Source organism: Oryx dammah, unplaced genomic scaffold, assembly GCF_014754425.2.
Source record: "Oryx dammah isolate SB20612 unplaced genomic scaffold, SCBI_Odam_1.1 HiC_scaffold_11164, whole genome shotgun sequence".
Lineage (NCBI taxonomy): Eukaryota > Metazoa > Chordata > Mammalia > Artiodactyla > Bovidae > Oryx > Oryx dammah.
The window spans coordinates 7,139,277-7,164,213 of NW_024080557.1; the positions used below are offsets into that span (position 1 = coordinate 7,139,277).

General features: G+C 42.2%; 1 protein-coding gene and 1 non-coding gene across 3 annotated transcripts in view; both read right to left on the minus strand.

The window, feature by feature from the left end:
- LOC120860722 (sterile alpha motif domain-containing protein 12) overlaps positions 1 to 24,937 on the minus strand; it is a 449,519-nt gene that overhangs the window by 155,392 nt on the left and 269,190 nt on the right. The window lies entirely within an intron of this gene.
- TRNAE-CUC lies at positions 17,829 to 17,901 on the minus strand. The gene has a single exon. It is a non-coding gene; the product is annotated as a tRNA-Glu (tRNA).

Sequence of the window (24,937 nt, forward strand, 5' to 3'; positions counted from 1 at the left end):
TGGTGCAATGGAGAGGGCCAGCTTCATGGAGCACTCAGCGAGCTGGGATTTGGAGAGGTCGAAAAGATCAAAGAGGATACAAGAAACACATAAATGAAGGCATGATCCAGCAAAGAGGATACAAGAAACACATAAATGAAGGCATGATCCAGCGTGAGTATAGAGCATTGGGACTATAAGGAGGACCAACTGCTTAGTCCAGTTGCCAAACAGCCTTCGAAACCAATAACTGACTGGTTCTTGGTATAGAACTGTATGTTATCTAGAAACAGGTCAACCATGGCTGTGAGAACAAGGTCAAGGCAAACAGTGTAGGCAGGTCTAGACATACAATATAGGGAAGTGAGCTGGAGCAGGCTGGCCTACAGGAAGTACAGTTCCCCACCCATGGTGGAGGATATGCAAATATAACTTCTGGAAACTGTGAAAAACACCAGGAGGACAAGTCAGCCATGAAGAATGTGAGGAGGAGGGGCATCAGGGACAGGGCTGGAAGGAGCACATGCTGGGGCTGATCACCCTCTTCAGCTGGTTTGTCATGCACCAGAGCAGCCTACCTGCTCTCGGGAGACCCTGGGCACATCTCTTTATTCTCTAAAATGAACTCAAGGAAATCGTATTTACCAAGGGATAAGCCCACAGGCTCAGCCATGAGGCTCAAAAAGGCTCCGTTTACTAGAGTCGTCTAACTAGATATATAAAACAATTCCTATGCACAAATATAATTTGACATGATACATTTCATACAAATGTTAATATAATATACATCTATATAAACAATTTTATCCTGGGCTAAAGAGCTAAGGCTAAAAAATGGGAGAACCCTGGGTCTTCCCTGGTGGCTCAGTGGTAAAGAACCTGCCTGCAATGCAGATGCGGTTTGACTGCTGGTCCAAGAAGATCCCACATGCCATGGAGCAACTGAGCCCATGAAACGACGACTGAGTTAGTGCCCTAGAGCCTGTGAGCTGAAACTACTGAAGCCCACATGCCTAGAGCCCATGCTCCGCAACAAGGGAAGCCACTGCAACGAGAAGGCTGCGCACCGCAACTGGAGTAGCCCCTGCTTGCCGAAACTAGAGAAAGACCCAGCACAGCCATACATAAATCAAGGAAGTGAACCTTTAAAAAAAATGGGAGAACTTGAAAGATAGTTTCATCCTTATCCCTGCCACCCAAATGTGCCAAAAATGTGATGAAATTGTAGCCAGACAGCTGTGCTCTGTCACTGTGTAGTTCATCTGGGTGTCCCAGCCAGGAAGGAAATCATTACTTGGTAATGACCTCCACGTGGGCCTCAGGAACCTTAACATTTCCCAGAGGGGCGATGTGGGGTGATCGCCACCTCTAACTTGTGGGGGTAAGGATGTGAACAGCTCCTTACCCACACCGTACACTGTGGACCCCCAGTGGGCCATGTGTTGTTAAAAGGCATCGTGAAGAAAACGCTTTCCTGGTTGTGACAGGGATCCTTAAGAACATCTCAGGTTTGCTGATTCACTAGGGGGACCAGCAGGACTCAGCAGAGAGTTGGGCTCACAGCTAAGGTGTATCACGACAAAGGGATGCAGAACAGGATCTGCAAAGGGAAAAGCCCCCGGGACGAAATCTGGAGGAAACCAGCACAAGTTTCTGAGTATCCTGTCCCCAGGGAGGCACACAGGATGCTTTTAATCCCTCCAGCTATCATTTGTGACAACACGTGTGAAGTGGTATCTACCAGTATCTCTAATGATGCTCATTAGAGAGTCATCGCCCAGAGTTTCTTTTTTTTTTTTTTTTATCAGGATCTGGTTACACAGGCATCCTCAGCCTGGCATGTACCAAATTTCTAGACTCCTGGAAGGAAAGCAAGTACTCAGCATGAATGATCTTGTATGGACAATTTAGTCACATGGGCACATGGGCCATTCTGACCAAAAGGTGGTGGAAACCCTCCTGAAATCCATTTGGGGCCAACCTCGCAAGAAAAGCAGTCTCAGTCCTGTTATGCTAATTTCCTCCATACAATAATCCTATTCAGTCTAGAAAACTGTATGTCAGGGCCACCTTTGGGAGGTTAATAATACACATTAACACATGAAAGTGCTTTGAGAAGTACCATAGCGTAAAAGACTGGCTTTAAATTTTAACCAACATTTTCTAAACCTATTTGGTCATTATCCTTTAAAAAATACAGTGCTTATTACATCCTTTTGGATACTAGCATTCTACAGTTTATGATTTGGGAAATACCTGCACTAAGTGTGTGAACCTGAATTACTTCTCTGGCTTCGGCTTTCACCATTTATTAAACACACTCATAACAACAGCTGGCACTTATATTGCTCTGACTGTGTGTTAAGAGCTTTTTTATACAATAACTCATTTAATCTAATAAGAGGTTGGATGAGGGAACCTCTAAGTGGGGTGAAGCAGCGCAGTTGGGGGAGACGGTGAAGACATTGAATCACTGCCCGAGATCACGCCCCAGCTTTGCCAGTCACCAGCTGTAGGACAAGTTCTTCAACCTTGATGTGCTTTGGTTTCTTTATCTCTGAAATGAGAAAGTGCTTAATATATAAGAAGTGCTGCACATGTGGTTGCTGATTTTTTTTTAAGTAAATGAATTTCTTTCCAGCTCAAGCAACTTTGATAATTTGCTCTATGCCGTGAACCACAGAGGGGCACCGAAAATAGACTCTTGTGGCTTTAGAGACTAAGGGATGGGACAGTCAGATTAAGGTGACCTGAGGGAACAAGAAAAGCCCCGGGTGGAGCTTGCTCCAGGTCCCAGGAAGCCGTGCCACCCATGGCCAGTCAAAGCCAAGGCTCATGCCAGGGAGTAGACACAGACCATCACCGGCCAACAGGCACTGTTTCCTGAGAGTCTAGGACTGAGGCCAACAACATAAGTGATCTGCTTTTGACTGTAAATAAAGCAAGACTCCAAACAGCCTTCAATTAAACCTGGTGATTTTATCCATATGGTGGAAGGAAGGGACCTTGCAAGAAAATCCCCTCTGAATCAAGACTCAGACAGATCTACGTGGTGGAAAAGAGAACAGGGAAGGATGCCAAATTGAAAAATGACAAACTGCCACCAGGAAAAGCCAATTTTTAAATATGCCTTAACACTTTTTTCTCTCTCCCATCTCAAGCCACCTCCAATTGAAGAATGTTCTATAGAACTGAATAATCCTTCATCGAGATATATGGAGAGTCAGCAGTGTCATTCTGGAATGTGAAGGACAGTGATATATTTTGTAGTGAGTCGATAGTCACAGGTGGGTGTAGACACTGGGAGGAGAAGACCCCTCAGCATGCTCGGGTGTGCTAAAACTGTTGCTTAAATAAAGAATTGTGCAAGGACTTGGTGAGGAAATTACGTTATTATCTCTTTGAGCCAAGCCGATGTTTGTCATACCCCTGATTGTTTACACAGATAATTCCTTGTGGCCATGCTCCTAGGACTCATCTCTCTCTCTTTTTTTTGCAGGATCCAGAACATTCCACACACTTTCACTGTGCCATCCATACCTGTCAATTCCTAATTAACACTGACCTCAGTGCTTGGCTCACCATTTAGGTCCAAAAAACCTGTGTTGAATAATGAAGTCATTTATTCACAGATCTGTCTGTTTTCAGTATCCAGTGTTGGCCTCCTTGTCTAGCAACATCTGATGGGTCAAAGCCTGTTTATCTCTGAATCCTGTGTTCTACAAATGTCTATTAGATGAGTGAATACATACATGCCTCAATTTGGGAATCCAATGGACACACAACAGAAGAGCTAATTGTATTCTGGTTACCTCAACATGGATCTTCTTACTTCTGGGACGCAAGCTTTGTAAAACATGCATAGATTGGTATCTGGATTCTTAAATGTGGTACTTAAAATAGCTATATTTGCTATGGGAATCCTGCCCACTTCTCAAGAGCTAGCCCTTTCCGCTTTTACTTTTCTTCCTGTCATTCCTAGTTCTGATTTTTTTTTTTTTTACTTTACTCTCTTTAATCACATCCCATCACCTCCCTGACATCTCTGTGTGACAATCTCTTATGTCAAGAATGCAACCTGTTCTTTCTTGCCATGTTGGAAAGAAGTCTTTAAAGCTCACTTTTTCCCCCATGACTTCATCTTTAGTAGCTATATGCTTCTTCCTCTAAATATTAATGAAAAAAGATTTAAATCTGGTAAATTTATGTCCGTGTCATTGAGTAAGTAAAATGGAGTACTTACAAAGTAAGTACAATGAAGGCATCAACCACTTAACAACTGTGGTCAGCACCTTTTAGGGTGTCTGTCCGTCTCACAGGGACCCCAGGGGATGTCTTTAGACAGCTAGGGAGACAGATTACAATCCTACTGTTGGCTGTTGTTGACTGGATCAAAGCTGGGTGAGTCAGACTTCCTGTTCAGGGAATATGGAATTGGGTTGGGGTGGGGCAGAAGATAATTGGGAGAAGAAAGGTGAGAAATGGAGACACTTGAGAGAGTTCTGAAGGCTTTACTCACAGTGAACTTGAAAGAGTGAGGCATCGTCTGTTATTCTGTGACTTGAGTTGCAGAGATGCTGTGATTAGAAAATAAGGTCAATAGAAAAGGAGAAATGAGAGAGAGGAGAGACAGATAGAAGGAGAAAGAGAGAGTGAGCAGGCTATTGTCTAGATCCCAGTTCATAGTTCTATTGAGTTGGCCAAAAAGGTTATGGCAGTTTTTCTGTAAGATGTTATGGAAAACCCAGAATGACTTTTTCAACATTAAATGTTTTTATTAAATCATTTAAAAATAATAAACCCAATTACATGTTAATCTATGTTTTATGAAATAAATACTTTCCAAAGTAAAAAATCAGTGAAGAGTGACATTCCTTAACATTTTTTTCAAATTTTCTTAATATCTGGCATACTTAAAAAATAATTCTCAAGTCTTTTTTTGCATTTTTTTTGTAGTTCATTGACTTTTAATCGATATAATTTTTTCTTCTAAAAACACACACAAATTAGAAATATAACATTTGGTACCTAATCTATATGTTTTTCTATGCTGCTTCTACTCTATCCTCAATTTTTAGCATTTTATTGTTATCAATATCTCATAATTTTTTCTTTGAAAATTTTTAGTGGCAGCATGGTATAGTCATGTGGATAACTGATGTTAATACTTCTCTACTTTTTGTTTGCTTATTTTTGCTTTCTTTTAAAAATGTATTTATTTTTGATTGGAGGATAATTGCTTTATAATTATTGTGCTGGTTTCTGCCATACATCAACAGGAATCAGCCACAGGTATACTTGTGTTCCCTTCCCTTTGAACTTCCCTCCCTCCTTCCACCCAAGAACTAGGCTGTCACAGTGCTGGTTTGAGCTTCTTGCATCATCCAGCAAATTCCCACCGGCTATCTGTTTTACATAAGGTAATGCATATGTTTCCACGCTACTCTCTCAATTTGTTCCATCCTCTCCTTCCCCTACCGTGTCCACAAGTTGAATGACCTTTTTGACCAACCTAATATTTCTACCCAAGGCCCTGTTTCCTGACTCTTGGCTCTGAAGCCCAGTCAAAGACTTCTTACCTATGTGTATTACCAAGCCCTGTTGTTCTACCTAAGCCACTTTTGGTTTTCTGTTCTTTGCAACCACAAGAATCCTAACTCATCTAATGGGAAAACTGATTACAAATAGGATTGTCAACAATAACCCTTATGTGCATTCAACATTGTGCACACTTACAAACTGCTTATTATTATTAATACCTACTACAAGCAAGTACAAGAGCAAAGCTGCTGAAGCAGCCATCCAAAGAATTAATAATTAGGCAGCAGCTGAAAGTTAAAAAGCAAACCAGGGAAAGGGAGTGGGTTTCCTGAAACGATAACTTATATGAGAAGTCATCATCAGATCACTAGTGATGAATCAGTTTTCTAGAGTCCATGAGGGTCGGATGATTATAGATCAGGAGGAGAGCAGCAGGAAGTGTTATCAGGAGAGAATAAAACAATGAAACAGATGGATTTCTGTGTTTAAGATGAAGATTACAAGAGCACAAAATACTGGCTCTGCTCAGGTGGTTCCAAAAAAAAAAAGAAATGGCCACTGTCTCCATGGTGCCTAAGAAATATACTTCACTCTTACAGATGCCAATACAGCATTACGCAACCGTCAATTTAATGATGGAAGTGCCACCAAAGATTCATATTAAACAGAAACCAAACATAATAGACAATGGGGAAAGGTGGGGACCTGAACTAACTAACCATGTTTGAGGAAATAATTGAGGCAATAAAAAGATCAATAGGAAATCAGGCCATTCTCCAGGATCTAAGGATTTCTCAGGGGAATGTTTTAAAAGATGAGTGTTTTATGAACTCATCCCATTTTTAGCACACTAAGAAATGTAACTCAGGTCACTGTTATCACTGCAGAAATGGATACAAAACGAGACTCCAGTGAACTGCAGAGCTAGTGCATGCATGTGTGCTTAGCTGTGTGCAACCCCACGGACGGTAGCCCACCAGGCTCCTCTGCCCATGACAAGAATACTGGAATGGGTTGCCATCTGGCTGATAAAAACGAACTCAGTCACACTGCTCTCTACTCAGTGTAGCCTTGCAGATATATCAAGAATAACAGAAACATTGTTCCAGGTCAGGAAAATTCAGTAACTATGTTGCTTTAGAAAATTTGGAAAACTGAGGGGTGCAAAGAAAATAAAAAGCACCCTCAAGCAACCATCCAGAGATACCACTTAAAATTTTGGTGCATTTCTTTCCAGTTTTCTTTTTTTCCCTATAAGATACACTCACATATCTACTGTGTATACACTAAAAATAACATTTTAAACTTCCTGCATATGTTATTTTCATATTCTTCATTTAATGTCTGGTGAGAACTTTCTCGTCATTGCATATAATTTCAACACTGTACACATTCAACTATATGGTTTTGTCATAGTTTAACCAACACATTAGATATTTATATAGTTTCTACTTTACCGTTTGCTATGGACTAAATATTTGTGTCTTCCCAAAATTCATATGCTGAAGCTCTAATCCCTAATGTGAATGTATTAGGAAGTGGGGCTTTGGGGAGGAAAAATGAGGTCATTAGGCTGGAGCCCTCATGAATGGGATTAGTGCCCTTGAACATGAACCGTGAGAGAGCTTGCTTTTTTCCCCTCTCTGCTACCTACAACACTGCTACCTGCTACCCCCAATTATGCAAGGATGCAGCAAGGAAGAAACTGTCTGCAAGCCAGGAGAGTTCTCACCAGGAACCGAATCAGCTATCACCTTGGTATTGGACTTCCCAGTCTCCAGAACGATGAGAAATAAATTTTTGTTGTTTAAGTCACCCAGTCTACGGTATTTTTGCTTTAGCAGCACACACTAAGCCACTACTATTTTAAACATTAAAAAAAAGAGAGTGTTGTTTATTTCCGCCTCCTTTCCCTGTCCCTCCCCATGATCCATTCTCTCCTTTTCTGCCCAGTGCTGCTCTGGGAGGCTGACCCCTGTGGACTGCATTACCTGTGATCTCATGCCATCTTGCTTCTGGCTGTTTTTATCTAGTAAGGGACCAGCAGGAGGCAACAGGTAAGAGGTTTGGCTATTCTCTCATTCCCTCCCTGCTTGGATTGATGGTTCTGCCCAGGCTACATCGCTCTGCTATGGAGTCTGCAGTCAGCTGACCCCTCTCTCATGGCTACAGCTCTCTGAAGACTCTGTGAACACAGTTTCTCCCGTTGCTCCTTCTGGCTTCTGCTTCTATTAACCCCTGGGTGACTAAACACCTTCATGGTTTCCTTTAACCTCTGCTAAGTAATTGCTTATTTTAAAAAAACTAAAAATTATTTGGCAGTGCTGGGTCTTAGGTGTGGCATGCCCAATCTGATTCCCTGACCAGGGATTGAACCTGGGTCCCCTGTAATGGGAGTGTAGAGTCTTAGCCACTGGACTACCCGGGAGGTCCCAGTAGATGCTTAGTTATCTTTAGATTCTCATCTGATATGTATTGAAAGTTTCAATGAACACCTAGTATACTAGGTGGTATAACTCTGTGGAATTTCTTTATTTATAGAAAGCATAACAAAATCAATGCTACGTTACCCCTGTTTCAAATATGGGAGGCTTCACGCAGGTGAAATACTTATATACCAAACATAAAATAGAAGAATGGTCTAGACTCAGGAACCTCTTCTTTGACACTTTCAGAAAGTCTCACTCATCTGATTTCCCTCAATGCTTTTCCCTCTGTGATGTTCACTGAGCACTCACTTCCCCCTCCCTCAAAGCCTCTGCTAGGGCTGATACCCCAGATAGAGTGGCCCTCCAGTTTCCTCCCTACTTCTAAGCTCAGGCTGGAGTCTTACCTCCTTCCTGAATTCTTGGAGCCCACAGCCATCTCTCCTTAGAACTACTGGAGCTGCACTGTTCAATATGGTAGCTAGTAGCCACATATGGATGCTTACATGTAAATTAAAATGAAATTAGAAATTCAGCCCCTGAGTCATGGTAACCATATTTCAAATGCTCAATAGCCACAGGTGGTCAGTAGCTACTGTAGTGAGCAATTGAATCTAGAATATTTCCATCATGTGAGAAAGTTCTATCGGACACAGCTATCCTAGAACACTTAATTATGCATGACTCCACTGGTGCTGCTGTGCTGTGTGCTCAGTTGGGTCCGACTCTCTGCAACCCCATGGACTGTAGCCCACCCAGCTCTTCTGTCCATGGGATTCTCCAGGAAAGAATACTGGAGTAGGTTGCCATTTCCTACTCCAGGGGATCTTCCCGATCCAGGAATTAAACCTGTATCTCTTCCAGCTCCTGCACTGGCAGGCCAATTCTTTACTACTGCACCACCTGGGAAGCCCCATGCATGACTCCAATGAGTATTAAATTATAAATACTCTTGTATTGTTTTTGAGTTGCAGAGTCAGTGAAATACAGGGAAGAATCTTCACTCTGAGTCCAAACAGCACTGGGCACACAGGAGATGCTTAGCAGATGTGCCTGCTGACCTGAATAAGTACCGTGACTAGTTCTCAGTGGAACATTAACATACAAAGAACTATTAACAGTGGAATCTAGGGAATAGCAATGGTAGAGTATGGACAGTTTGCTGGTAGTTGTGGTGGGGATTCTTCTGGTCCCGCAATGATAAAGGCAAAAACTCTATGTTTTGTAAAATGTTCTCATAAAGAACCTCTAAACATTAGGAATGATTCTTTAACAAGTTATATATCCTGACCAAATGAAATCATCAAAAGGACCCAAATGCATAGCTATCTTTAGAAGCTTCTAAACCACTCTCCAGACTTGTGCACAGACAATGAAAACCTGTCTTTAGGTACTGCTATAGTAATGATTGTCATTCTGATTGACAAAGAGCTGGCCAATGTCAGAAGCAATTTAATGGCAGTGTATATATCCTATACAATGTCCAATCTCTTATCTCATTGGCTTGAGATGGTTGTTGAACTTTAACGGAAATTCAGTGTTTGAGTGATTAGGACAGTCTTATAAAACACATACCTCATCTTTTTACTCATCTCTGCAAAGAATGTCTTCTTAGATGTGTGTTCATTTCCTATCTACCATTTATTCAGATCTCCGACAAATCTTTGCAAAACTCTGTTTGAATCCTATAGCAACCCTGTGAGCTAGATATTTTTGTTCTCATTCGACAGCAGAGAAAACTTACCTTCAGAGAGGATCTGACGTTGCCTCCTAGGTGACGAGGGACAGAGCTGGGGTCATAACCTAGATTCTCTGACTCTGAGGTTCATTCTTTGGGTCACTTTGCAATCCTTTATCCTACATCAACAGAAGTAATGCTGGGGTGGGGGGTGGGGAGCTGGCCGAGGACAGGGCATGATGGACAGCCTCATAATGTCACTCCATGATTTCTCTCCTCAGTATCCTCTCTCATCCCTCTCAAAGCCCTTTCTGATCTTCATTTGAACAACTTTTATCAGAAGAGACTCAAGATGGGTGACCCAGTCAGGGAAGCACACCCGGCATTCTGGGGGTACGCCCCTGCAGTTCTCTTATTTGACATAAAACAAGACCTACTGTAAGTAAAGGTCAGGAAGGCTTTGTGGTCAAGTGACTGCATCCCCCCCCTTCCCCCAGCATACTGGACACATGTATTCTGATGATTCCTAAACCTACAGGTTTGTGCCAATCCTTCACTGGAGCTCCACACTCAAGACACCCACTTTGTTAAGTGTATCAAAGGCGCTTCAGACTTAACAAGCTCCAAACTGACCTCCTCACATTTCAGTCCGTCCTCCGCCTCACACTCCCCCTTCCAGGCACTTCCACCTACCTAGCAGCTCAGGACAGGAACCCAGACTCACTCTGCAATCTCCCTCAGTCACATCCAGTCCATCACCAAGTCCTGTTGAGCCTACCTGCAAACAAAGCCACCCTTGTTGTCTCATTCATCTCAGTGGCCACCACCCGAGTTGTAACCATCACCTGCCTGTCCTCACCTGGATTTCGCAGAAGTCACCCACTTTCCCAGTTCCATCCCGCCCTTCTCCAAGCCATTTTCCCCACAGCTGCCAGCGTGATCTTCTACAAATGTAAATGAGACCTCATAGCTCCTCTGCTTAAAATCCTTTAATGGCTTCTCATTTTACTTATGGAGACACTATTCCAGATCCTCACTGTGGTTCCGAGGCCCTGCAGGATTGGGCCCCTGCTGTGTCTGGGCCCTGTGATGAGCTCTGTGGTCTGATCTGTGGTCTACGTTCAGTTTCTAGGTAATGCTAACCTCTATTATGCTCCAAAATTTGGCACATGTTTTCCCATTAGCCTGCTTATTCTTCCTCTACTCTACCTAGCAACCCTTATTTCTCCTTCTTGTCACCACTTAGATGTCATTGTTCCTCCCCAGCCTAACGTAGAGCCACTCTTCACATTTTCAATGATTTCTTCATTACCCTTGATGAAACTTCATAGCACACACACAGGCAGATACACACATACACACACCTCATTTCCTGTGGGCAGGACCCCAGAGAGGGATGTGCTGCCTGAACAATGCTGCAGGGGGCAGTGCAGCTCCCTTGGAGATGCCTCCCTGGTATTGGACAATGGCGGCCATGCTTCTGAATCTGAGTCTCATATAACTCTCACCATAGACTGTTTCCAATAACCACTGGCCAACTTTGTGATATTCCTATTGGCTTTCATTAGGTCCTTTGAAGGCAAATTTGAGTCCCTACAGAAAGCAAATTTGAAACCTTAAAAGTCAATGTAAGGGGAGGGGTCGGAGGGAGGCTCCAGAGGTAGGGGAGATATATATATATATATATATATATAGTTACATCAACACACTATTGTAAAACAATTATTCTCCAATTAAACAAATAAAAATTTACATTATTAGGAAAAGTCAATGTGAGTCTCTACAAAACTTGAATTGTTATACGTGCAATGATGTACTTTTTTAAACTGCAGTTCCAACACTCTCCCTTGCATGTCTTTTCTTCATGCCATTATGGTCAAAACTGGTCACCAGATGACAAAATTAATGGTAGAAAGAGGCCAGAGCAGAATAAATATAAGCAAGGAGCACAGTAAACTTAGACCATGAAGAAAGATTGCTGATTGGTTGAAAATGTTCCAGAGTAGTAGCCCCATGCTCACGGACTGAGTGTACACTAAGGTGAGCTCTAGCAGCCGACTGCATGACTACAGAGTGGGGGAGTTTAGAGAATGGATAAGATACAGGTTAGTAACTATATTGGATAGTTATAGGTCTAAACAATTTTTTTTTTAAAGAAGTAGTTATAATGAATCAGTGCTGCTGGGGATGGCATTAAATGAGATGTGACTATATTTACATGCAGCCGTCTTTCTTTTCTCACATCCACCTCCCTTTGAGGTTCTAAAATCAACTGGGTCATTTGTAGAGACGTGGATGAGCCTAGAGTCTATCATATAGAGTGAAGTTAAGTCAGAAAGAGAAAAACAAGTATCGTATATTAGCACATATATATGGAACCTAGAAAAATGGTACTGATGAACCTATTTGTGGGGCAGAATAGAGAAGCAGATGGAGAGAATGGATGTGTGGACCCAAGGTGGGGGTTAGGAGAGGGTGTGATGAATCGGGAGAGTAGCACTCACATATTTAACTACTGTATATAAAATCAATAGCTAGTGGGAAGCTGCTGAATAACACAGGGAGCTGGGGGGTTGGGAGGGAGTTTCAAGACAGAGGGGATATATGTATACATATCACTGATTCCCTTTGTTGTACAGCAGAAACACAGACAACATTGTAAAGTGATTATACTCCAATACAAATAACATAAAATCACCTAGGGCAGGGACCATTTCCGCTCTATTCTGAACCGTAACTCTAGTACCTGGCATGGAACAAGGCACAAAGGAAAGATGAAGTATATTCACAGGGTATTGCATTATTAGAAAAAGTCATTGTGAGTCTCTACAGAACTTGAATTGTTATACGTGCAATGATGTATTTTTTAAAAAAAACTGCAGTTCCAACACTCTCCCTTGCATGTCTTTTTTTTCATGCCTTTTACGGTTTACACTGCACACTTAGGATGGTGTCTAAGAGTGGGCTTCGAAGAAAGCCTGTCCAAATCCTTGCCCTGTCACTTCTGAAACTGGGACCTGGTTCAAGTCTCTTCAATTCTCTGTGCCTCAGTTATTTTATCCACTACGCAGGGAAAGTAACAGCTTCCATCTTAAGAGTCTCATAGTTGTTGAAAGGCTACAACAGTATAAACAGAGTTTAAAACAGAGCTGATACATAATAAATATATAATAAAGGATAGTGATTATTGCTGTTGTTGCTAGTCACCCTGGCCTCACCTGGGACTAAGGATTCTGGATTTGTGGATCAATTTTAATATGACTCTAAGAAGTTAAAAGTCTAAGTCTTTGAAACACTCACTGGACTGAAGGATCCTTGAAGGCAGGGTTGTCTTGAATCGGTACAGTATTTAGCATCTAATATGTGCTCAGTAAATGTCTATCCAATTGAATACTCTATGAGCTACATTATAGGGTCTGGGATGGTGCTCCTAAGCTGAAGCCATTCTCCTACCTTTGTAAACACCCAGTCACCTTTTTCTCTTCACCTGGGCAGTAGGATTTCTGCCACGGTCAACACTTTCCACACCCATATCAAGGGACAAAGAAGTCAACTCTTTCTCAACCTTTCCTTTCTAAGCCTAGGGCTTGAATGGAATAGGCTCCCCAGAGTCTGAGCAAGAATTATTTCAATTATCTATACTGTCACAACACTTATTATCTACCAGGGAGTATTTTAAGGATGAGGAAACTCAAGTACTGCAGTTCCTAATCCCAGTGCTGGTTGAATTCAACAGACTGACTTCCAGCCCAAATGTCTCTCACATTAGAAACTGCCAAGTTGTCAAAATTTCTGCTCTTATTATGATGCAGAGAAGAAAACAAATGACTTCAAGATTAACATTATGCCTATTCCATTAAGGAGTAACTTGTTAAGCTGTTGGAAACTCAATGGTCAAGCCCTTTAAACCCAGTTTTGTGTTCAATTTTAGATTACAAAAAACAAAACCCCTGAGACTCCAGATGGAGTCAAAGCCTGTTTATAGTTCAGCAGGGAAAATGGCAATATGTGTCATGAAGGACACAGTTATTTTTAATCACAGAGCTACTCCTTATACCCATAGGGATTTTTGGCACAAAGGATGGGTGATTAAAGAGTTCGTTATCTGTAGCTATGAGATCACCAGGAAGTCTAAATAAAAGTCTATTAGTGCCAAGTGGGCATCAGCACCCTTTCCCATCCTTTCAATCAGATGGAGAACTGCTTTAACTGTACTTGTTTCTTCCTGGTAAGAACTTAAGGTAACATTTATCCCCTTTGGTATGTGTTCTGGAAAAGCAGATGAGAACTCTTAAGAACCAGTGCATCAGTCTTCTGGAAAGGGAACATGATTCTCTCATGCCAGAAAGACTCTAGTGAGTCTTCTGCAGCTGGCCTACTCGTCCAACTTCAAGGACTGTATTATTCACCACTGAGTCCTAATACCTAGCCTGACACGTAATAGGCACTCAACAAAAGTTGTTGAACTAGTGAACGAATAAGTATGTTCATTCCGTTTTCATATCGTAAAGCACCTATTATAATGTTGTGTGTGTGCTAAGTCATGACTGACTCTTTACAAACTCATGGACTGTAGCGTGCCAGGCTCCTCTGTCCATGGGTTTCCCAGGCAAGAATATTGGACTGGATTGCCATCTCCTTCTCCAGGAGATTTCCCCCATCTAGGGATCAAACTCACATCTCCTCCATTGGCAGGTGGATTCCTTACCACTGAGCCACCTGGGAAGCTCATTATAAACTGTGTCTATTATAATGTTAGACACAGTCTATACTCAGTACGTAATCTAACCCAAAATCTGATGGGAAAGATTGGGTAGAATCTAAACTTTGCATCATCCATTAGCATTTTGAAAAGGCCAGTAGTTGGCCAGATGGTCAAAACATGACCTCTGACACGTTCTTAAGGTCTGAAGCGACTGTGGTGATGGGTAATCCTCCCTTTTCTGCTCTAGCAGAACACACGTGTGTGCACAAACATAATCAAATATGGCTCCTCTGATGACCTTGGCTTGAGGAAACAGCCATTCGCACATTTGCTAATCGCAGCTTTGTTCATGCAGCTTTTATTGCGAGGAGGAACCATTTGTGAACCTCTTAAACTGGCACGAGACACTTTTCAGTTCATTCTGTGAGCAAATGTGATGCGCCCGAGACCCTGCTAAGAAAGTCCAGCCCAAAGAACTAGATAAATAAATATAAATGGATTCATTTGACTGAGTGACATGTTCATTTAATTAAAGCACAAAATCAGCTCTAAAACAAATGACTATCCCTGGCAAAGAAGCAGAAACTGGTCTTTAATTAATAAATTTCTAACGGTTCTGCTGCAGGCTGAGAGGGGTCTCCAGTGAAGAAATGGGGAGTGGAGAGAAGCTGGGGAGAATAAAAGAGGGAAAGGGAAGAGGAAGCAAAAAAGATAATGCATATCTAAACTTTTAGAAACAGAGAATTAGAGGCCATTTATTTTTGCCTAAGTAAGGTCAAATCCTGCTAGATCAAAATTATTATAGTAAAACTCTTCGTGCAGCAAAACAGATATCCAAGCCTCAAGAGAGGATCAATTAATTAAAAAGATTACAAAAACAATTTTAGGTCAATGAAACTCTTCCTGCTATTATTTCATCTATTCCTCCATTCCATAGTGTGGTCTGAATTTTAGGGACCCAAATGGCAAAAATCAAATTTTCCAATAATTAGCAGTAATAAATACCCACATATGTAGCTTATAGTAAACATGAACTCATGACGACCAAACAACATAATAGAAATGGGACAAACTGGAAAGTGTAGTCAAATGCTTCTCATATATTTTCAGACCCTCTGTATGCGAACCTCTTCAATGTTCCATGGTTTTTAGTGCTAAACATTCGCTTTACTTCTCTGATATAACTTGGAAAGACTGAGTCTTCTGATATAAACATCAAAGCTCCATCACCTCTTACGAAGTAGACACTTGAAACCTTTGAGGTCACTGTTAATAATTTTCTGTGCACTCCTTTATGCCGAATCAATTTCAATTAAATCAATTAAAATGGCAACTGGCAATCAATTTAAATTTCACATTCATTGATCTAATAAGATTAAGATTACTAAGGATATTTGAGGGACATCAGGAAATGCTAGGTTGGCATCTCTGCTTCATTATGATGTCAAGTTGAGAGATGAACAAATTTGATTTCTTAGTGCTCCCAAATCTCAGGTATGCAAGAGACAGTCCAGCAAAATAACACCCTCCCTTTCCTAGCAGCCCTAAATCATGGGAAATGGGGGATGGAGAGTGATAACCAGGTGTGATAAGCAAGCTATTAAGAAAAATCTTTTATTTGAACAGCCTCAAGCATTAATGTTTAAAAGTGCATTGGTACTGAGAGTTTTTTTATAGAAGAAAAATAACTGCATCTTTGAAAGAAGAGATACTTCACAGCAGGCAGGTAGGTTGGAAAGAAAGGGCATTGGTTTTGGAGACAACTAGTTATCTTACCCACTGGGGTGATTAATTTTACATGTCAACTTGACTGGGCCACAGGGTGCTCAGATATTTGTCAAATGTTATTTTGAGTGTGTCTGTGAGGGTGTTTTTGGATGAGATTAACATTTGAATAGGTAGAGGAATAAAGCAGATTGCTCTCTCCAGTGTGGGTGGGCCTCAACCAATCAGTCAAAGATTTGCACAGAACAAAAAGGTTAATCCCCCCCTCAAGTAAAAGTGAACCCCTCCTGCCTGACTTGACTTCAACTGGGACACTGGGTTGTTTCCCGGCCTTTGCACTTGAACTGTAACACTGGCTCTTCTTGGGTTTTCAGCCTGCCAATATTTGGACTGGAACTACACCAGTGGCTGTCCTGGGTCCCCAGCCTTCTGACTGTAGATCTTGGCCCCCATAATCATGAGAGCTAGTTCCTAATGGACACTCAGTTAACCAATTCACCGCCCCCCCCCTTTCCCCGCCTATGCTTGTATCTCCTATATAATCTTTTATATGTATCTCCTATTGGTTCTGTTTCTCTGAAGAATCCTTGCATCTGCTAGTTTTAATTGTGTAGCATTGCAGCTCTCTGGGCCTCAGTTTCTTTATCTGTAATATGGGTTTCATGACAACTACCTTGCAAAGTTATTGTATGAACTAAATATGGAATTTAAAATGCCAAATGTGCAAATAGGTGCACAATCAGTATTAGCTCCAGATTTGCCCTTTGTGATAACATTGGTAACCTGTGACTTTGAAATAAAAACAGCATCTAATGATAATATTAAGTATTCACGATTTTGAAAATGACTGTCAAATGATGAAACCTCCCTGGTTTCCAAAATAAACACCTAAAGTGTTCTTGCTGGAGATCAGACATGTACTTTACTTTGTCTTTTCCTCTCTTGTAGCTTTACTGGAGGTCCTACCACTATAGCTTTGCCCTGATACCTGTCACATGCAAGAGATAGTAGAGGTGCTCTGTAAATTACCTTCTGTCTTGCCCTGCAGGACTGACTGCCCAGGAGAGTTTGTTTCATTTCTCCTGGGGAATACACGATGTGGGATTGCAGTGGTGCTGTCTCCTGAGAACTGTGGAGAAAGGGCCGCTTAGATCTTGGGGACCACACCTACAAGGCTGGGTGATCTGTTAGATGGGCTCCATTCTATGTGGGTTTTAAGGTGAGATACCCTCCTGCACTCCAAGGGCTGATGCCTCTCTCTGAGTTCACCTGGGTATGACAAGCAGACTCATTAAGCCCAAAGGGAGGTTTACTCTGATGCTACAGGAGAGATGAGTGCCTGGAATACTCTGTGTGCTGAATCTACACAGTGCCCCCAACCTTTCATAAGTGTCAGACTCATATGGGGGTGAAGCTGTCTAAAATACTAACACTTGGGCTGGAGAGCCTGACATGACAGTTTCAGGGTAAGGTCTTGAAATCTACATTTTGAAGAAGCCTGCCCAGATACTTCTGCAACAGGGAGGTCATGGATTTGGGGGAGCAGACTGGGGTGCAGAAGAGAGAATGATGCTACTGTACAATCCTCTCATCCACTGGTTCTTGATCTACCATCCCAGGTAGTCTAGTCTCTTGAGTTTCTTTTTAAAAAAATATTATTTATTTGGTTATGCTGGGTTGTAGTTGCAGCACACGGGATCTTTGATCTTTGTTACAGCATGTGGGATCTTTAATTGTGGCATGCAAACCGTTAGTTATGGCATGTGGGATCTAGTTCCTTGACCAGGGATTGAACCTGGGCCCTCTGCATTGAGAGCACAGAGTCTTAGCCACTGGACCACCAAGGAAGTCTCTAGTCTCTCGAGTTGATTCCCCTTCACCCCCACTGCCACCATACTCGCTCAGGATGTCATCATCTCCTGCACAGATCAATGCAACAGCTTCCTGACTGGATGTCTCGTCCTTCTCCAGTGCCTCTTCTCATCTTTTGATATACAGATCTGATCAGCACAGTCTCCAGTCTAAAACGCTTCAGTGTCTCCTCACTGTCTCTAAACTCCTTCTGTTCTGTTCAGTCACTCAGTCGTGTCTGACTCTTTGCAACCCATGGACTGCAGCACGCCAGGCTTCCCTGTCCATCACCAACTCCCAGAGCTTACTCAAACTCATGTCCATTGAATCAGTGATGCCATCCAACTGTCTCATCCTCTGTCATCCCCCTCTCCTCCTGCCTTCAATTGATCCTTCTCAGCATCAGGGTCTTTTCAAATGAGTCAGTTCTTCGCATCAAGTGGCTGAAGTATTGGGGTTTCAGCTTCAGCATCAGTCCTTCCAATGAATATTCAGGACTGATTTCCTTTAGATTGACTGGTTTCATCTCCTTGCAGTCCAAGGGACTCTCAAGAGTCTTGAGAGTTCCTTGGAACTTAAGGGGACTTGGAAATTCCTTAAGGGGCTCAAAGAAACAAGGCATTCACATTCATGACTGGGTCCCTTTTCAGCCTGGATTCCTGCTGGCTGATCCCTTCTTCCTCTCTCTCCACCTGTAATCATACTAGCTTTCCTTGTGTTCCTGGAATGCACCAAGCTTTCTCTTCAACCTTGACGTTAGAACAGGCTATTCCCTCTCCCTGAGACACCTTCCCAATTCCCATTTGCCCTAGTTACTGCCTCTTCCTCTTTTAGATCTCAGCTTCTTGAGGGAGGTTTTCCTGATCTTTCAGAGTCAGGGAATTCCCTCCCCAAAGTATAGCTAAGGTTCCCTTTCACATCACCTGTTGTGTTACTATGATTCTTTCTTTGATGAGTGCCTTCCACATTAAAAGGCTTCCCTGGTGGCTCAGAGGTTAAAGTGTCTGCCTGCAATGTGGGAGACCCGGGTTCGATCCCTGGGTTGGGAAGATCCTCTGGAGAAGGAAATGGCAGCCTACTCCAGTATTCTTGCCTGGAGAATCCCATGGATGGAGGAGCCTGGTAGGCTATAGTCCACGGGATCTCGAAGAGTCAGACAGGACTGAGCGACTTCACTTTCACTTTTCACTTCACTTTCCTCATTAAAACACAAAATCCATGTATGGGAGAACCATGTCTATCATGTCTACTGAATTTCACCAACACTCAGTAAAGGCAGACACATAGCAGACACTCAGTAGTAATGATTTGTTAGTAAATAACCTCTCCAAAGTTCTTATCATCTTAGCAATTTTATATCTGCTTGATGATTAAAGAGAAAATAAACACACTCTGCTAATTATAGCAACCAGTTCAGTTCAGAGGGCACTTACTCTCGGAATCTTTCCTGACACATTCCTTCCAAATCAGATGACCTTCCTATAAGGTCCTAGAATTCTACATTTACTTTTGTTACTCCTCATATCTATTTCGCTTGACTTCAAGGTCAAGAAATGTCATATTCATCCCTGTATCCCTAACACATAGATAAAGCGCTGGGTACATGGTAGGATCTCAATAAACTTGCTTTTAGATGAATTACTGGGTGATTGTATAACTGCTACTATAAAGGGTTAAACAAACAAAAAAGGGATACAAAGAACAGAGGGGCTATTTCAGGGAAGAACAAAAGGTTTTAATTCTCGGAGCACAAGGCTGGGCCATTCACAGTACATGTATGCATGTGGGGTCTTCTAGAACTGGCATGTAGAAACTCGGATGTGAGGAGAACCTTGAACATCTACACTGTAGAACTTAACTCCAGGCACTGAGAGTTGGTTGCCCCAAAGAAAAAAGCCACAGCAAAAGTAATATGTCATATATAATACGAGGGACAGAAATCCTAAGGCATTTAGATGGCCTATTTTCTCTCTTTCTTCTTAAAAAAATCCAACATGGCTCCATGCATCCTTACCAATGGCTCTGATTTTCTCATATGAGGTCCACGTGCCATTGTCCTTCTCAAGTGCCTTTCTAAAAACCCATAGGAGAGTTGAATACCATACAGCTCAGATTTCAGGATCCAGACTCCCCCCCAAAGAAATGGACCAATGTCAGTTGTGGAAAACCCACATATCACCTTCGTTGCAATATCAGTCACTGAAGGTTCTTCAAACCATGAGGTGACATAACAGTGCAATCTCATGGCCATCTTGAATTGTCCAAACAAGAAACACCAACTATATTTTTAATTTCATTTAGAACATTTAATGCAAAGGGGACAATGGCAAAGGATTTCAAGGTTGATGATTTTTTCAGAGACAGACCTGAAGCATTTGGAATCTGTGGGGGTTTCCTAATGGGAACTCTTTACCATGCAAAAGATACTGTTAGACACGGAGTTGTAGGGAAGTAATGAAAAGAATAATTCCTGGTAGAATGTGTCCAAATTAGAAAGATATGTTCCACCATCTACTAGTTAGAGGGGCCATCGGGGCACTCAGAACAAGCAGATATTTTTCAGCCATGAAGACTACAAGAGACTGGAATCAAGGGTCCATTTCAAGCCTCAAACAAAACACTTTCTTGAATGGCCACAGTGAACTTCAGAATGAAAATGAAATGGGAGTGGACACTAGCCAGGATGCACTTGTCACTATGCTAACTCCTACCGATGAACTGATGTGAGAGCTTAATGATCCCCCAAAGAAGTCTGTGTTTAGGAAACTAAACATAAAGCTCATACCAAGGAGAATTTCTCGGAAGGCACAAAGACCTGGTACAATTAGAAATGTTCCTAATTGCAGACTATGTGAAACAGGGTGTGAAGATCCTAAAATCTGTTGAAGGTAAAGCCCAAGAAGGCAGCAGGTTGAAGAAAGACTGTCTTGGAAACTGGGAAGGGCATGCGGTTGGTAGGGCACGATCAAACGACGCTGAAGGAAGAAGAGGTAACGGAAGACTCCAGTGGGACAGAGGAATAAATCGCGAGCAATCCTATCACATTACTCATTCAATGTCCTCACCTGCTGTGAGCCCCTGGACAATCAACTGGGTTTTATGAGAAAAGGTTCATTCCATGGTCAGTTGAGTGTCACTGAGGAGAATGCTGAAGACCTGAAAATATGAGGTACAACTCAGTGTATGTGGTGGGGGCGGTGGGGGGGGGGCTTATGTATTTCAGAGTCCTCACCAAAGGTACATACATTTAAGAACCATAGCCCCTGCCATTGCACTAATCAAATCAAGACAACGAGAGCACAAAGGAATACAATTTGGGGCAATTTTGCCCATGGATAGTGCAAAATGGCTATGTAGCAACTCTCTTTTATTACAAACCCATTTAAAAAACGATACTGTATTCACTGTTTTGAGAAGATGACATTGAAAATGAAATAAGAGCTGGTAAATAAGGAGAAAAGGGCAACAATTACACTTAAATCAGCAAAACACATTTAAACAGAGGCTTCACTCTCTGTGAGACGCGGTGCTGGGAGATAGGAGAGCACAGCAACATCAGATGAGAAACGAGGTGGCCCATGGTCTGCAGGGGAGACAAAGACACCTCATGCACCCACGCCGAGGCCCAGCTTCCACTCCTGCCTCATGCCAGCTCACGTCCCTCTGTCAAAACTTTCATCCTTTGAGATCAAGCTCTTCTCCCTGTATTTCTTCTCAAGGTTATTAATGCCTTATTCACGCGATCACCTAAGTGAAGAAGATTGAGTCACCTGTACTCCTCCTGTCCCCTCCCCACTCACATGTAATCAGTGAGCAAACCCTCTGAATTCTGTTTGTAAAGTGGCTTTCCAGTCAGTCCCTGCTTCACCCCCATCCTTTATCACTGTGTTAAACACCCTCCCTTTGGCCCCTTCCCAGGCCACTAGAATGACCTACTAGTTATGCTTTGCTCTCTAGTCTCCGCCCTCCCCTACTCACTCCCCTTTGATTAACTTCCAACTTCTATCGACAGACTTACACCTTCAGCAAATCTCCCTTTATCCTCTATTCCAAGATGTGCCAGTTCTGTGCCATCACTGCACATCTATGCATCTCTGCCACGGCACATATAACCTATCCTTATGGCTAGACTGGGTGCTCCTTTAATCCCTAGTGTCTACCACAGAGCCTGTTGCTCATTGGAAGAACAGGATGGAAGAACAAACAGATATTCAACAGACAGTGTGTAATGAATAGATTATTAGTATGAACAGTGCACTTAGAGAGGACAGAGTGATTGGTTCTACCTGAGAGATAAGGTAAGGCTTCTCAGAAGAGGTGATGTCTCATCCTGGCTTGGTCTTTTTTATTATACCATATTCATAACAACTCAGTGAAATAGATTCTGTCTCCATTTTTACAACTAAGGAAACTTAATCTCTGACAAGTAACTTGCCCAAAGTTAACACACCTATGAAAAGCTTTATAATGGATTTCTATGGAATACTAAAGAGTTTGGATTTTGTTCCTTACACAACTGGGAGTCATCAAATGTTTTCTTTTTAGGAGGGAAATAATGTCATCAGATATATATTTAAATTAACTCTGGCCACCGAAGTTGGAAGTTAAAGGAGAATGAATGGAGCAAGGCAGAGACTAGAGAGCAAAATCATAACTAGTAGGTTATTCTACAGAGAAGGTGATGACACCCCACTCCAGTACTCTTGCCTGGAAAATCCCATGGATGGAGGAGCCTGGAAGGCTGCAGTCCATGGGGTCGCAAAGAGTCAGACATGACTAAGCAACTTCACTTTCATTTTTCACTTTCATGCATTGGAGAAGGAAATGGCAACCCACCCCAGTGTTCTTGCCTGGAGAATCCCAGGGACGGGGGAGCCTGGTGGGCTGCCATCTATGGGGTCACACAGAGTCGGACATGACTGAAGTGACTTAGCAGAGCAGAAAGAGGTTATTCTAATGGCCTGGGAAGAGGCCAAAGGTAGGTGATTTGACATAGTGACAAGGATGAGTGTGAGGCAGAGACTGACTAGAAAGCCATTTTACAAACAGAATTCAGAGGGTTTGCTCACTGATTACATGTGAGTGGAGAGGGGACAGGAGGAGCACAGGTGACTCCAAGCCTTCTTCACTCAGGTGATGGTGTGAATAAGGCATTAATAACCTTGAGAAGAAATATAGGGAGGAGAACTGGATGGAGACCTGGTGAGAAAGACAATTGGGTTGACTTTGGATATTTTAAATTTGAGATGTCAGTGGACTACTCATCAGAGGTTCACATCTTTTAAGGATATTAATGTAAGGAACTGAAGCTTCATAGAGGTCTAAGATGTATTTGAAAGTAACTTTGAAGTAGGGGATGGTTAAAGCAATGGAAGTGGGCGAGGCTCTCTAGATAGCATGCAAAAGGAGAAGAACCAAGAGGACTTACCTCCAGGGGGCAGCAACATTTGGGGAGTGGTAGAGGGAGGCGGCAAGCCACCCACCTGAGAAGGAGCCATTAGAAACCCAAGGGGAGAACCAAGGGGTCACTGTCATACTCACGGAATCGATGAGCACTAAGGAGGAAAAACTTAATGCTATCCAATGGTGATACAGAAGAGCCAATTATGAAGAGACTATGTGAGCATCCGATTTATAACACCAGTGACACAGCTGAAATTAGACATGGAGAAGCCTGGAAATTAAATAGAATAAACTGAGAGATACCAGAAAGAGCCATCAGACATAGCTCATGTACACATGACAAGGAATCTGATTCTCATTTTCTCTTCTAGGAGCTGCAAATATTACTAGACTGTATTCCTTAGTAAAGGGGCAAAGGAAGCTTTTCTCAGGGACAACTGGGGAAAACCATACCTTACTGCCTGGACATAGATGCTAGAATTTTTGAATTGAATTAATGACTGAACTGTAAACACATTTGACCTAAACCTACCTTAGACAATTTATTAGGAACTCCCAGGAAAGCAGGGCCCTCTTACAGTAATAGCGGCTCCAGGAAGTGCTAGGGAGGACATCTGCAGAGATGGAGTGACTTTCAGAAAACCTCCAATATTTTGTATGTATTAAAGTCAGTCTCTACTGCTGTTCTGTGTTGATTATCCTAAGAATATTGGCCTAGCAGTTCTTACCAAGTTAAACGTGTTGTATGCAACCCAGCAATCACTTCTAGGTACTTTTCTAATGAATGAAAACGGATATTTATACAAAAACCTGTATGTGCACGCTTTTATTTATCCTTTTTAAAGATTTTATCTTGATGTGGACCATTTTTAAAGTTTTTATTGAATGTCTTACGTTACTTCTGCTGGTATGTTTTGGTTTTCTGCACCGCAAGTCATATGGGATCTTAGTTCCCTGACCAGGGATCGAACCCACACCCCCTGCACTGCAAGGTGAACTCTTAACCACTGGACTGCCAGAGAAGTCACTGTGAAGGCTTACCAGTGTTATTAGTATTTGCCCAGATTGGAAACAATCTAGATGTCCTTCACCTGGGGACTGGATAAATAACTGTGGTATATCCATGCAACTCAAAGCTAAAAAGTGAGCGTGAATGAACAAGTGACACACGCCCTCAGCTTTGGTAAGCTTCAGTGTATCAGAGGAAGTGAAAGAAGCCAGACTTTACGAGTCCCATGATACGACATTCTGGAAAGGGCAAAACTAAGAACGGAAAACCTATCAGTGGCTTCCAGACACTGGAGGTAATGAGAAGCGTTGACAACATGGGGGTAGCAGGGAGAGTATTTTCTGGAGTTATAAAACTGTTATGTATCTTGACTGTGGTGGTGGTTGTTATACAACCATATGCATTTATTAAAACTTGCAGAACTGTACATTAAAAATGGTGATTTTACTGTATGTAAATTATACCTTATTAGAAACAATGAGAAAAAAGAATACCAGCCTGAGAATTAAGAGAACTGGGATCTAGTTTCAGTTTTGCCACTGACTAGCTGGGTAACCACAGACCATCCTCTAACCGTCTTTGGGTCTTGGTGCCCAAAATTGTAAAATGAGATTGGAAAT